General features: G+C 41.8%; 1 long non-coding RNA gene across 2 annotated transcripts in view; it reads left to right on the top strand.

Annotated features, from left to right (window-relative positions):
- The window catches only part of LOC135563504 (uncharacterized), a 43,700-nt gene extending 37,344 nt beyond the window's left edge, over positions 1-6,356 (top strand). For both annotated transcript variants that reach the window (XR_010460327.1, XR_010460324.1), the window contains one exon: positions 5,964-6,356. This is a non-coding gene — a long non-coding RNA (uncharacterized LOC135563504). The remainder of the gene's footprint in view (positions 1-5,963) is intronic.
- Positions 6,357-13,512: the final 7,156 nt, after the last annotated feature.

Below are 13,512 nucleotides of genomic sequence, written 5' to 3'. Positions count from 1 at the left end.
ACCATCATTAAGTTTGCAGACGACACAACGGTGGAAGGCCTGACCACTGATGACGATAAGACACCCTATAGGGAGGAGTTCAGAGACCTGACAGTGTGGTGCCAGGACAACAACCTTTCCCTCAACGTCAGCAAGGAAAAGGAGCTGATCGTGGACTACAGGAAACGGGAGTGCCGAACATGCCCCCCATCCATATCGACGGGACTGTTATCGAACAGGTTGAGAGATTCAAGTTCCTCATTGTCCACATCACTATGGAACTATCATGGTGCACACGCGTCAACACAGTCGTGAAGACGGCACGACAATGCCTCCTTCCCCTTCAGGAGGCGTAGGTAAGGCAACTGTTTGGCATCCGATCGCAAGGCGCTACAGAGGGTAGTGCGTACAGCCCAGTACACCACTAGGGTTGAGCTTCCTGCCATCCAGGATCTCTCTACCAGGCGTGTCAGAAGATGGCCCGAAAAAGTTTTTTTAGCCTATACATACATTTTTTGTAAGAATGAGATATTTCATTGCGTTATACTTGTAGCTAATCAGTTACAAGGTAAAGAAAAAATACAGATTGAGGGCTTCAATCAAACTGAGGACAGAGAAATATGTGTACACCAGGTAAAGGCTTCTTGAATGCATGGCTTTGAGATGTAAGTTAACAAAAATATGAATTGCCATATTAGGCGTAACTAAGGTTGCAAAGGGAGGGTATATTACTGAAAACTTTAGAAGTTTACCAGTAAACTACCAGAATTTTGGTATCGTTCAAGGATCTATCACAAGACATATCACAGGTGTCTGTAATTATCTCTAGCCCTCTGTGTGGCCTTATCACATGTAAAATATATAAAATAATTTAAAGAATTGAATGACAAAGCTGCAAAACATTATCTTAAATATAACCATCAACTAAATGAATACCATTGGTGTTTAATATGAGGGTTTCAGCATGAAATATCCTACAAAAAATGTTTTACACACCTTTTTATTTATTTTGCTATGTCAATATTTATTTGTTTTTAATGTTTTGGTGTCAAACTGCTATCTGTCAATAGTTGGAAGAGTTGCAGCGTTAATTGAAAATGCCATTGTTGAATAGATGCATTTTTCATGAATTAGTCTATTTTCTCTTAAACCATATGGTCTCTCTACCAGAAGGTAATGGACAATATGGACACAGATATAAAACATGTATTCTATTTATAAGGGGTGTCAAAGTCATTCCAAGGAGGGCCTAGTGTTTGCTGGCATTTGTTTTTTCCTTTCAATTAAGACCTAGACAACCAGGTGAGGGGAGTTCTTTAGTAATTAGTGACCTTAATTCATCAGTCAAGTACAATGGAGGTGCAAAAACCCACAGACACTCGGCCCTGAATGTAATGATTTTGACACTTGCTATATACAGTGGAGAGAACAAGTATTTTATACACTGCCGATTTTGCAGGTTTTCCTACTTACAAAGCATCTGTCATTTTTTATCATAGGTACACTTCAACTGTGAGAGACGGAATCTAAAACAAAAATTCAGAAAATCACATTGCATGATTTTTAAGTAATTGGCAATTGTTCTGAGACTTGTCAGTCTATTCTTGTTCTGAGAAATGAAGGCTATTCCATGCGAGAAATTGCCAAGAAACTGAAGATTTCGTACAACGCTGTGTACTACTCCCTTCATAGAACAGTGTAAATTGGCTCTAACCAGAATAGAAAGAGGAGTGAAACCAAGGCTTTTACAGTTACAGAAGTCAACAAATGAGAGCGCCTGGGGAATGAGAGTGGAGCTAGGCACTGCAGGGCCTAGATTAACCTCTACATCACCAGAGGAACAGAGGAGGAGTAGGATAAGGGTACGGCTAAAGGCTATAAGAACTGGTCGTCTAGTACATTCAGAACAGAGAGTAAAGGGAGCCGGTTTCTGGGCCCTGTAGAATATAGATTCAAGGCATAATGTACAGCCAAAGGTATGGTAGGATGTGAATACAGTGGAGGTAAACCTATGCATTGAGTGACGATGAGAGAGATATTGTCTCTAGATACATAATTTAAACCATTTGAGGTCACTGCATGTGTGGGAGGTGGAACTAAAGGGTTAGCTAAGGCGTATTGAGCAGGGCTATAGGCTCTACAGTGAAATAAGACAATAATCACTAACCAGAACAGCAATGGACAAGGCATATTGACATTAGGGAGAGGCGTGCGTAGCCGAGTGATCATAGGGGTCCAGTGAGTAGCTAGGCTGGCTGGAGACACGGCGATGCAGAGCGGGCCGGGGATAGCAAGCTAGCAGAAGGGCCTTAGAGGGACGTAGTGACGGAATTAGTCTGTTGTAGCCCCCTCGTGTAGTTATGTCGGCAGACCAGTCGTGATGGATCAGCAGGGCTCCGTGTAGTAAAAGGGTCCAGGCCAATTGGCTAAATAGGTATAGTGGCCTACAAAATTGGCCGATGGGCCTCTTCAGCTAGCCAGGAGATGGGCCTAGCATAGGCTAGCTCCAGGCTAATTAATGCTTACTTCAGGACAGAGACGTTATCAGAGTGGCCACTCTGATAGCAGCTAATTAGCTGCGGTGATCCAGGTGAAAAGGTCCAGAGCTTGCGGTAGGAATCTGGCGATATGGATAAAAATAAGTCCGATATGTTCTGCTTTGAATCTCGCTCAGCAGACTGGCAAGAGTTGTCCGGGCTAAGGTTAGCTGATGACCGCTAGCAGTGGCTAGCTGACTACCAGCTAGTAGCTAGTTAGCTGGCTAGCTTCTGTTGGGGGTCCGGTTCAAAAGTAAAGAAAATAGCAGATCCATACCACATTGGGTGAGGCTGATTGCGGGAGATTATGTTGAAGTTGAGGGTAAGAAAAATATTTTTGAAAATATATGCAAAGAAAAAATATATTAAAAGATATATACTCGGGATACGACAAGACGAAGACAAAGACGTCTGACTGCTACGCCATCTTGGATTTCGTTGGGCCAGTAACCGAAAGGTTGCTAGATCGAATCCCCAAGCTGACAAGGTAAAAATCTGTCGTTCTGCCCCTAAACAAGGCAGTTAACCCACTGTTCCTAGGCCGTCATTGTGAATAAGAACTAAAGGTTAAAAAAAACAAGCCTATGCATAAGTTTGAAAATGCATATGGGTGTTTTGAATTAATCATCACCTTAGAAAGCACTCTCCATTTATTTTTGTTGGTCGTTGTGGATGTTGTTTCAAAGCCTATTTTTTACACTTAGCTTCAACCTGCTGTTGACACTTCCAACTTTAATTTGATCATCACAGTGAGGTGTTTTAAAAGCAGGATACTAAATTCAGCAAAAACAGAAACGTCCCTTTTTCAGGACCCTGTATTTCAATGATAATTCGTAAAAATCCAAATAACTTCACAGATCTTCATTGTAAAGGGTTTAAACACGGTTTCCCATGCTTGTTCAACCAAAAACAATTAATTAACATGCACCTGTGGAACAGTCGTTAAGACACTAACAGCTTACAGACGATAGGCAATTATAACAACGCCCACCCATAGCACGCGCTCCAGCAAGTATATCTCACTGGTCATCCCCAAAGCCAACACCTACTTTGGCTGCCTTATCCTTCCAGTTCTCTGCTGCCAATGACTGGAACGAATTGTAAAAATTGCTGAAGTTGGAGACTTATATCTCCCTCACTAACTTTAAGCATCAGCTCTCTGAGCAGCTTACCAATCGCTGCAGCTGTACATAGCCCATCTGTAAATAGCCCATCCTACTACCTTCCTCATCCCTGTATTGTTTTTATTTACTTTTTTGCTCTTTTGCACACTAGTATTTCTACTTGTACATCATCATCTGCACATCTATCACTCCAGTGTTAATTTGCTAAATTGTAATTACTTCGCTACTATGGCCTATTTATGGCCTTACCTCCTTACTCGATTTGCACACACTGTATATATATTTTTCTATTGTGTTATTGACTGTACTTTTGTTTAGCCCATGTGTAACTATGTGTTGTTGTTTTTTGTCGCACTGCTTTGTTTTATCTTGGCCAGGTTGTAAGTGTAAGTGAGAACTTGTTCTCAACTGGCCTACCTGGTTAAATAAAGGTGAAATATTTTAATTTTAAAATAAGGTCACAGTTATTAAAACGTAGCACACTAAAGAGGCCTTTCTACCGACTCTGAAAAACACCAAAAGGGTCCCTGCTCATCTGAGTGAACATGCCTCAGGCATGCTGCAAGGAGGCCTGAGGACTACAGATGTGGCCAGGGCAATAAATTGCAATGTCTGTACTGTGAGACGCCTAAGACAGCGCTACAGGGAGACAGGACGGACAGCTGATCGTCCTCGCAGTGGCAGACCACGTGTAACAACACCTGCACAGGATCGGTACATCCGAACATCACACCTGTGGGACAGGTACAGGATGGCAACAACAACTGCCCGAGTTACATCAGAAATGCACAATCCCTCCATCAGTGCTCAGACTGTCCGGAATAGGCTGAGAGAGGCTGGACTAAGGGCTTGTATGCCTGTTGTAAGGCAGGTCCTCACCAGACATCACCAGCAACAACGTTGCCTATGGGCACAAACCCACCGTCGCTGGACCAGACAGGACTGGCAAAAAGTGCTCTTCACTGATGAGTTTTGTCTCACCAGAGGTGATGGTCGGATTTGCGTTTATCGTCGAAGGAATGAGCGTTACACTGAGGCCTGTACTCTGGAGCAGGATCGATTTGGAGGTGGAGGGTCCGTCATGGTCTGGCGCTGTGTGTCACAGTATCATTGGACTGAGCTTGTTGTCAATGCAGGCAATCTCAATGCTGTGTGTTACATCCTCCTCCCTCATGGGGTACACTTCCTGCAGGCTCATCCTGTCATGACCCTCCAGAATGACAATGCCACCAGCCATACTGCTCGTTCTGTGCCTGATTTCCTGCAAGACGGGAAAGTCAGTGTTCTGCCATGGCCAACGAACAGCCCGGATCTTAATCCCGTTGAGCACGTCTGGGACCTGTTGGATCGGAGAGTGAGGGCTAGGCCCATTCCCCCCAGAAATGTCCGGGAACTCGCAGGTGCCTTGGTGGAAGAGTGGGGTAACATCTCACAGCGAGAACTGACAAAGCTGGTGCAGTCCATGAGGAGTACTTAATGCAGCTGGTGGCCACACCAGATACTGACGGTTAATTTTGATCTCCCCCTTTGTTCAGGGACACATTATTCCATTTATGTTAGTCACATGTCTGAGGAACTTGTTCAGTTTATGTCTCAGTTGTTGAATCTTATGTTCATCCAAATAAATCAAATCAAAGTTTATTTGTCACATGCGGCGAATACAACAGGTGAGTTTATTTTGATGACACTTTTTTAAATGTGATTTTTGATTGCATTTGCATTGATGTCAGAGTGGTTAAAGAGACAATAGGGCACTGAGTACCAGGCCATTAGAAGCTGATGGTCGTTAGTAAATTGGGTACTACTAAAGCATGTCCATTGTGCATAAAAGGAGATTACCGCGACTCAACGGTCACAAGGATTTTTACTGCGGTCTTGACCCATGACTGCCGGTGTGACAGTAACACGGCCACTGCAAACGCCCTTGTCAGGAACCTTAGCCGAGTAGTTCGCTCAGGAATCCATCTGTCTCCTACAGAAAGCAACCGGCATGCATATCAGGAGTATCTCTCCTCTCTCAGTAGCACAAGTTTGAGTTCATTGGTGTTGGGTTTACATTAACCTTTGCTAGGAGCGGTCTGTTTGATGGCTTATATGGGATCTTCAGTCTGAATTGCACTAAATGTTCCATCCCTTTAATCTTGCATGCTATATCAAATTGTATTGTTTTATGGACACTTACATATTGAAAGTTCTTTTATACTCAGCAATGAAGAATTGACGATGGAACACAAGGTGGTCATAAAAATAACTAACATTGCTTTGTCCTCTCTTTCATGTTATGCTACCTTGTTCAACACCGATGCTGGCAAACAATGACAAGATCCTGGAACTCCTCACTGCTCTGGTTCCTTCTTCAGCGCTATGTGTCAGCTCTGAGCTATGGGCTGCACACTCCTGCATCGGTGTTGCTTCTCATCGGTCACGGCTTGACCCTCAAGATTATGGGCCATAATCTTCTACTGCCTACGATGTTTCACTCTGAGAGCGTGGAGCCTACATGAGTTCCGGCACTAATTACTATTAGGTTGCTTTTGTTCTGCATCGCATCTGATACAGTATATAACACTGTTAGCTCAGGTGGGTGGCTGGCACCCAGCACTGCGCCTATTTTGCAGGGGGTTGTTTGGGCTCGTACGTAGAAAACTCTCACGCACAGCTCATATTGCTCAGCAAGGCCACCTGGCGGTGCATCTATATTGCAGGTGGTTGGCTGTGTTCAGAATGTAGAACATAGAATATCCTCATGATCCAAGATGACAGATCATCTTGCCTCATCGAGGGTACCCGGTGGTGCGTCATATGTGAAATAGTCATACGGCTGCGTTAGCTCATGCTACACATATTTAATACGTACACATAGGCCTAGTAGTCAGTCATGTATGGTAGAATGACCTTCGCTGGTCTATTGAGAGCTCTTAAACGGTGCATTCTGTCGCACACCTAGTTAATCAGCTGGCTGTAGTTATAATATCATCTTCATGTGACGCTTCACCTGGGCTGTGAACTATCCTGAAGGAGCAGCTGCCCTAACACCAAACCATGCATCTTTTCTAATAAATGGTTAAACTTACACGTGATGTTTTCTTTCTGAGATAATATACACTGAGTGTACAAAACATTAGGAACAACTTGTCTGAATGTCCTTTGGGTGGTGGACCATTCTTGATACACAGAGGAAACTGTTGAGTGTGAAAAACCCAGCAGCGTTTCAGGTCTTGACACACTCAAACAGGTGCACCTGGCACCTACTGCCATACCTTGTTCAAAGGTATGTTGTCTTGCCCATTCAACCTCTGAATGGTGCACATACACAATCCATGTCTCAATTGTCTCAAGGCTTTAAACCTGTCTTCTCCCCTTCATTTACACTGATTTGAAGTGGATTTAACAAGTAACATCAATAAGGGATAATGTCTTTCACTTGGATTCACCTCGTCTATGTCATGGAAAGAGCAGGTGTTCATAATGTTTTGTGCACTCAGTTTCTGTTCAAATTTCATATTTAAATGGCAGAGAAGAATATGAAGTGATTTAAGTGTCCACAGAAATTATATTTGAATTCAATGTTTTTGAAATTGTAATGCACAAATTGAATGATTACTTTCATAAATTTAACTTATATTTAATGATTTGAAACTGAATTCTATTTAAATTCAATATACAGTGCCAGTCAAAAGTTTGTACACACCTACTCATTCCAGGGTTTTTCTTTATTTGTACTATTTTCTACCTTGTAGAATAACAGTGAAGACCTCAAAACTATGAAATAACACATATGGAATCATGTAGTAACCAAAAAAGTGTTAAACAAATCAAAATATATTTTCTATTTGAGATTCTCCCAAGTAGCCACCCTTTGCCTTGATGACAGTCAAGGCTCATGAGATAGTCACCTGGAATGCATAACGTAGATTTTGAATTGTTTAACATTTGTTTTGGTTGCTACATGATTCCATATGTGTTATTTCCTAGTTTTGTTGTCTTCACTATTATTTTACAATGTAGATCATAGCTAAAATAAAGAAAAACCCTTGAATAAATAGGTGTGTCCAAACTTTAGACTGGTACTGTATATTCAATTTCAATATTGTAGATATTGCAATCCTTGTCTGTGTTTCAAGTTTACAGACCATAATTTCAAGTGTACCAAAGTTTAAAATATTCTTATTCTCAGTAGCATTCAGATTCTGTTTTCAAATTCAGTTCTCAACATTTATATTTGTGCGTCTAACTTTCTCACTCATCATTATTCATGATTTATTCAGGACTATCTCTAATCATGTTAGCATCCACATTCATGTAGAAGTGTTTAGTAACATATTATATTCTTAATTACAATAAAAGTGACTCCAAAATGACACAATACATTATTTTCCATAAATGTATATTTGGCACAAAATTATCTGAGACAACTAAACAAACAGTAAATGCATCCAACATGTGTGTAGATTAACAAGCCTGATGTAGTCATTGCGTGCTATGAATATGGGACCAATTACTAAACTTTGGAAGACTTTAAGTGAATTTGTCCCAATTCTTTTTGTCTCCTAACATAGGGTGGACTATGTACAAAAAGTGTTGTAGTTTCGAAACGGTTCAAAATGAATGGATGAAAATAACCTCAAATTAAATCTGACAGTCTGCACGATAACCTCATAGTCATTGTATCATTTCAAATCCAAAGTGCTGGAGTACAGAGCTTAAACAATACTTTTGGATCTCACTGTAGTTGAATATCCCTGTGTAGGAGAGCCTGGGGAGAGGCCACTGCCATGGACCTGAGCTAGGAGGGGTTTCAGGGTACAAAGGCTCAGTGAGGCAGAGTAATCCGTTCAAACACAGATTCTTTATTAAGTAACTTCAAACCAGAAATGCTCAAGAAGAAGGAACTTAGACTATAACCTCAGTAACAAAAAACGTTGTCCCTAATTGAAACGATAACAAAGCAACACCCCACCTCTGTTTTGTTAAAAAAAAAAAAAACAGGGATGGGCCTGGTGCGGTTGTATAAGTCGGTTAACCCGCTTATACAACCGCGCACATGTGTCAACTGCACTGTGATCTTTAGTGCTGTAACATCTGTAATACATTACCATATACAATCTCAAAGTACAGCAAACTTTTGGCCCTGTTTTGCACTTCTAGGGTTATGAAGGCTGTGACATCTGTAATTAATAAACGTATACAACGTCCAGAGTTCAGCAAACTCACTCAGCCTAGTTAGTACAAATTAGTACAAATAATAAAAACCTACGTTTGAACTCTGCCTCACTGAGCCTATGTACCCTGAAACCCCTCCTAGCTTTGGTCTGTGGTAGTGGCCTCTCCCCAGGCTCTGCTACACAGGGATAATCAACAATATTATTATGGGGGCCAAATTGTGTTTATTTGTCAGACTCCCTTGTAATGTGTCCTGTGCGGCTTGTGAGTATCGTAAAGAGAAACATAAGGCATGTAAATGCTCCATAGTCTCACCTTTCAGGCATTGGGTCATAATAGCTAGCAAAGTACCAGGATGTTGGTTTGAATCAGAATTTAGAGAACTACATTTGAAAACGGAACATGAACGCATTAGAGAAATTGAATATTTAAAACTTTTCTCAACTTGAAATGATGATTAAACTTCATACACAGACCAAGAATACAATATCTACCATATTGAAACTTAATATGGAAATATTTCATTTGAATATTTAATTAAAACTAAATGACATTTTACAACTAAATTCAATATTCATTTCATTATTTAGATAGAAATTCAATTTCTGAATTCAGTTATTCAATTTGTGCATTACAAATGCAAAAATATTGAATTCAATGCAACATCTTAAAAAAAAAAATGTAATCACTCCATGGAAGTAGACCAAGATGTCATACCCTCTAAGAGTTTGTTTAAGTTGTTGGGAAAGTGGTCAAAGTGGCTGATTTGTGTCTAAAGTTAGAATGTTTACAGTGAGTAGAATGTTGGTAGTCATGGGAGTTTTCAACAATGGAAGCTTTAGAATGTGGAAGAAATCCAATTTCATTCAGTCGAATGCCCGAAGCGTCCTCTAGTGGCCTCCTCTAGTGGCCTCATGGGTGGAACGTTATTAATATTTTTCATAATTAATTAACATACTTTTTTTCAAATGCAGAAAATCCAGTGTTTTAATGTCAAACGTTTTTGCTATATTTCAGTCTTCTGTGATGTTTATAATGTAATATTGGGATGCAAAATATTGGGACTCAAAATTGAATACATTTCAACTCTATATTTAACATGGTACGGATGTCTTATTTTTAAAAACTCATGACCATGTGTGAGGTGTATACTTTTGTTTCCAAGTAGATTTGTTTAAGACTACCAAGAAATACTGTGTGACCCTGATTTAGCCCACTGCAGTGAAAGGTTAAACGGTTCAAGACTTACTGTTGGTGTGATGTTTTATGCTAATTTATGCAAATGTTTATACTTATAGTTGATAAAAAGTTTTAAAGAATTTGAAGTTGGGAAAGTGGTCAATGTAACTGATTTGTGTAATAAGTTACATTGTTTACAGTTAATAGAATAAAATATTGGGTGTGATGAATGCTGAAGAAATCCCTTTTTAAGATTTTTTTTTTAAAATTCACCTTTATTTATCCAGGTAGGCCAGTTGAGAACAAGTTCTCATTTACAATTGCGACCTGTCCAAGATAAAGCAAAGCAGTGCGACAAAAACAACACAGAGTTACACATAAACAAACGTACAGTCAATAACACAAAAGAAAATAAAAATTGAATCTATGTACAGTGTGTGCAAATGTAGAAGAGTAGGGAGGTAGGCAATAAATAGGTCCTAGAGGTGAAATAAATTACAATTTAGCATTAATCCTGGAGTGATAGATGTGCAGATGATGATGTGCAAGTAGAGATACTGGGGTGCAGAAGAGCAAGAGGGTAAGTAATAATATGGGGATGAGGGTGTGCTATTTACAGGTTGGCTGTGTACAGGTACAGTGATCGGTAAGCTGCTCAGACAACTGATGCTTAAAGTTAGAGAGGGAGAGAGGGAGATATGAGTCTCCAGTTACAGAGATTGTTGCAATTCGTTCCAGTCATTGGCAGCAGATGACCTGTGCAATATACCTGCTGGAGCCTGTGCTACGGGTGGGTGTTGCTATGGTGACCAGTGAGCTGAGGTAAGGCGGGGCTTTACCTAGGTAAGACTTATAGATGACCTGGAGCCAGTGGGTTTGGCGACAGATATGTAGTGAGGGCCAGCTAACAAGGGCATACAGGTTGCAGTGGTGGGTAGTATATGGGGCTTTGGTGATAGACTACATCCAGTTTGATGAGTAGAGTTTTGGGGGCTATTTTGTAAATGACATCGCCGAAGTCAAGGATCGGTAGAATAGTCAGGTTTACGAGGGTAAGTTTGGCGGCATGAGTGAAGGAGGCTTTGTTGCGAAATTATGCTTAATGTGAGACTGGAAGGAGAGTTTACAGTCTAATCAGACACCTAGGTATTTGTAGATTACATCCACATATTCTAGGTCAGAACCGTCCAGGGTTTTGATGCTAGTCGGGCGGGAGGGTGCGGGCAGCGATTGGTTGAAGAGCATGCATTTAGTTTTACTTGCATTTAAGAGCAGATGGAGGCCAGGGAAGGAGAGTTGTATGGCATTGAAGCTCATCTGGAGGTTAGTTAACACAGTGTCCAAAGAAGGGGCAGAAGTATACAGAATGGTGTCTGCTTAAAAGTGGATCAGAGAATCACCAGCAGCAAGAGCGACATCATTGATGTATACAGAGAAGAGAGTTGGCCCGAGAATTGAACCCTGTGGAACCCCCATAGAGACTGCTAGAGGTCTGGACAACAGGCCCTCCGATTTGACACACTGAACTCTGTCTGAGAAGTTGTTGGTGAACCAGGCGAGGCAATCATTTGAGAAGCCAAGGCTGTTGAGTCTGCCAATAAGAATGTAATGATTGACAGAGTCGAAAGCCTTGGCCAGGTCGATGAATACAGCTGCACGGTAATGTCTCTTATCGATGGTGGTTATGATATCGTTTAGCACCTTGAGCGTGGCTGAGGTGCACCCATGACCAGCTGTGAAACCAGATTGCATAGCGGAGAAGGTACGGTGGGATTCGACATGGTCGGTAATCTGTTTGTTAATTTGGCTTTCGAAGACCATAGAAAGGCAGGGTAGGATAGATATAGGTCTGTAACAGTTTTGGTCTAGAGTGTCTTCCCCTTTGAAGAGGGGGATGACCGTGGCAGCTAGCCAATCTTTGGGAATCTCAGACGATACGAAAGAGAGGTTGAACAGGCTAGTAATAGGGGTTACAACAATTTTGGCAGATAATTTTAGAAAGCGGGTCCAGATTGTCTAGCCCGGCTGATTTGTAGGGGTCCAGATTTTGCAGCTCTTTCAGAACATCAGCTATCTGAATTTGTGTGAAGGAGAAATGGGGAGGCTTCGACGAGTTGCTGTGGGGGGTGCAGGGCTGTTTACTGGGGTAGGGGTAGCCAGGTGGAAAGCATGGCCAGCCGTAGAAAAACGCTTATTGAAATTCTCAATTATTGTGGATTTATCGGTGGTGACAGTGTTTCCTAGCCTCAGTGCAGAGTGCAGCTGGGAGGAGGTATATTGATTCCTAACTTCCCTGAAAAGTTGCATATCATGGTGGCTATTCGATGCCAATGCAGAACGCCACAGTATGTTTTTGTGCTGGTCAAGGGCAGTCAGGTCTGGAGAGAAGCAAGGGCTATATCTGTTCCTGGTTCTACATTTTTTTAATAGGGACATGCTTATTTAAAATGGTGAGGAAGGCACATTTAAAGAATAATCAGGCATCCTCTACTGATGGGACGAGTTCAATATCCTTCCAGGATACCCGTGCCAGGTCGATTAGAAAGGCCTGCTCGCTGAAGTGTTTTAGGAAGCGTTTGACAGTGATGAGCGTTTGACAGTGGTTGTTTGACCGCAGAGCCGTTACAGATGCAGGCAATCAGGCAGTGATCGCTGAGATCCTGGTTGAAAACAGCAGAGGTGTATTTGGAGGGCAGGTTGGTTAGGATGATATCTATGAGGGTTTCCGTGTTTACGGATTTGGGGTTGTACCTGGTGGTTTCATTAATAATTTGCGTGAGATTGAGGGCATCAAGCTTAGATTGTAGGACGGCTGGGGTGTTAAGCATGTCCCAGTTTAGGTCACCTAGCAGCACAAGCTCTGAAGATAGATGGGGGGCAGTCAATTCACATATGGTGTCCAGGCCACAGCTGGGGGCAGAGGGTGGTCTATAGCAAGCGGCAACGGTGAAAAACTTGTTTCTGGAAAGGTGGATATTTAAAAGTAGAAGCTCAAATTGTTTGGGCACAGACCTAGATAGTATGACAGAACTCTGCAGGCTATCTCTGCAGTAGATTGCAACTCCGCCCCATTTGGCAGTTCTATCTTTTTGGAAAATGTTATAGTTAGGGATGGAAATTTCTGGATTTTTGGTGGCCTTCCTAAGCCAGGATTCAGACACGGCTAGGACATCCGGGTTGGCGGAGTGTGGTAAAGCAGTGAATAAAACAAACTTAGGCAGGAGGCTTCTAATGTTAACATGCATGAAACCAATGCTTTTCCGGTAACAGAAGTCAACAAATGAGAGCGCCTGGGGAATGGGAGTGATGCTGGGGCTGCAGGGCCTGGGTTAACCTCTACATCACCAGAGGAACAAAAGAGGAGTAGGATAAGAGTATGGTTAAAGGCTAAAATAACTGGTTGTCTAGTGCGTTCAGAACAGAGTGTAAAAGGAGCAGGTTTCTGGGCGAGGAAGAATAGATTCAAGGCATAATGTACAGACAAGGGTATGGTAGGATGTGAGTACAGTGGAGGTAAGTCTAGACATTGA

This window comes from Oncorhynchus nerka, linkage group LG1 (genome assembly GCF_034236695.1).
Source record: "Oncorhynchus nerka isolate Pitt River linkage group LG1, Oner_Uvic_2.0, whole genome shotgun sequence".
Taxonomy (NCBI): domain Eukaryota; kingdom Metazoa; phylum Chordata; class Actinopteri; order Salmoniformes; family Salmonidae; genus Oncorhynchus; species Oncorhynchus nerka.
Note: the sequence above shows the minus strand (reverse complement) of the source record. Positions and strands in the feature narration are given on the sequence as shown.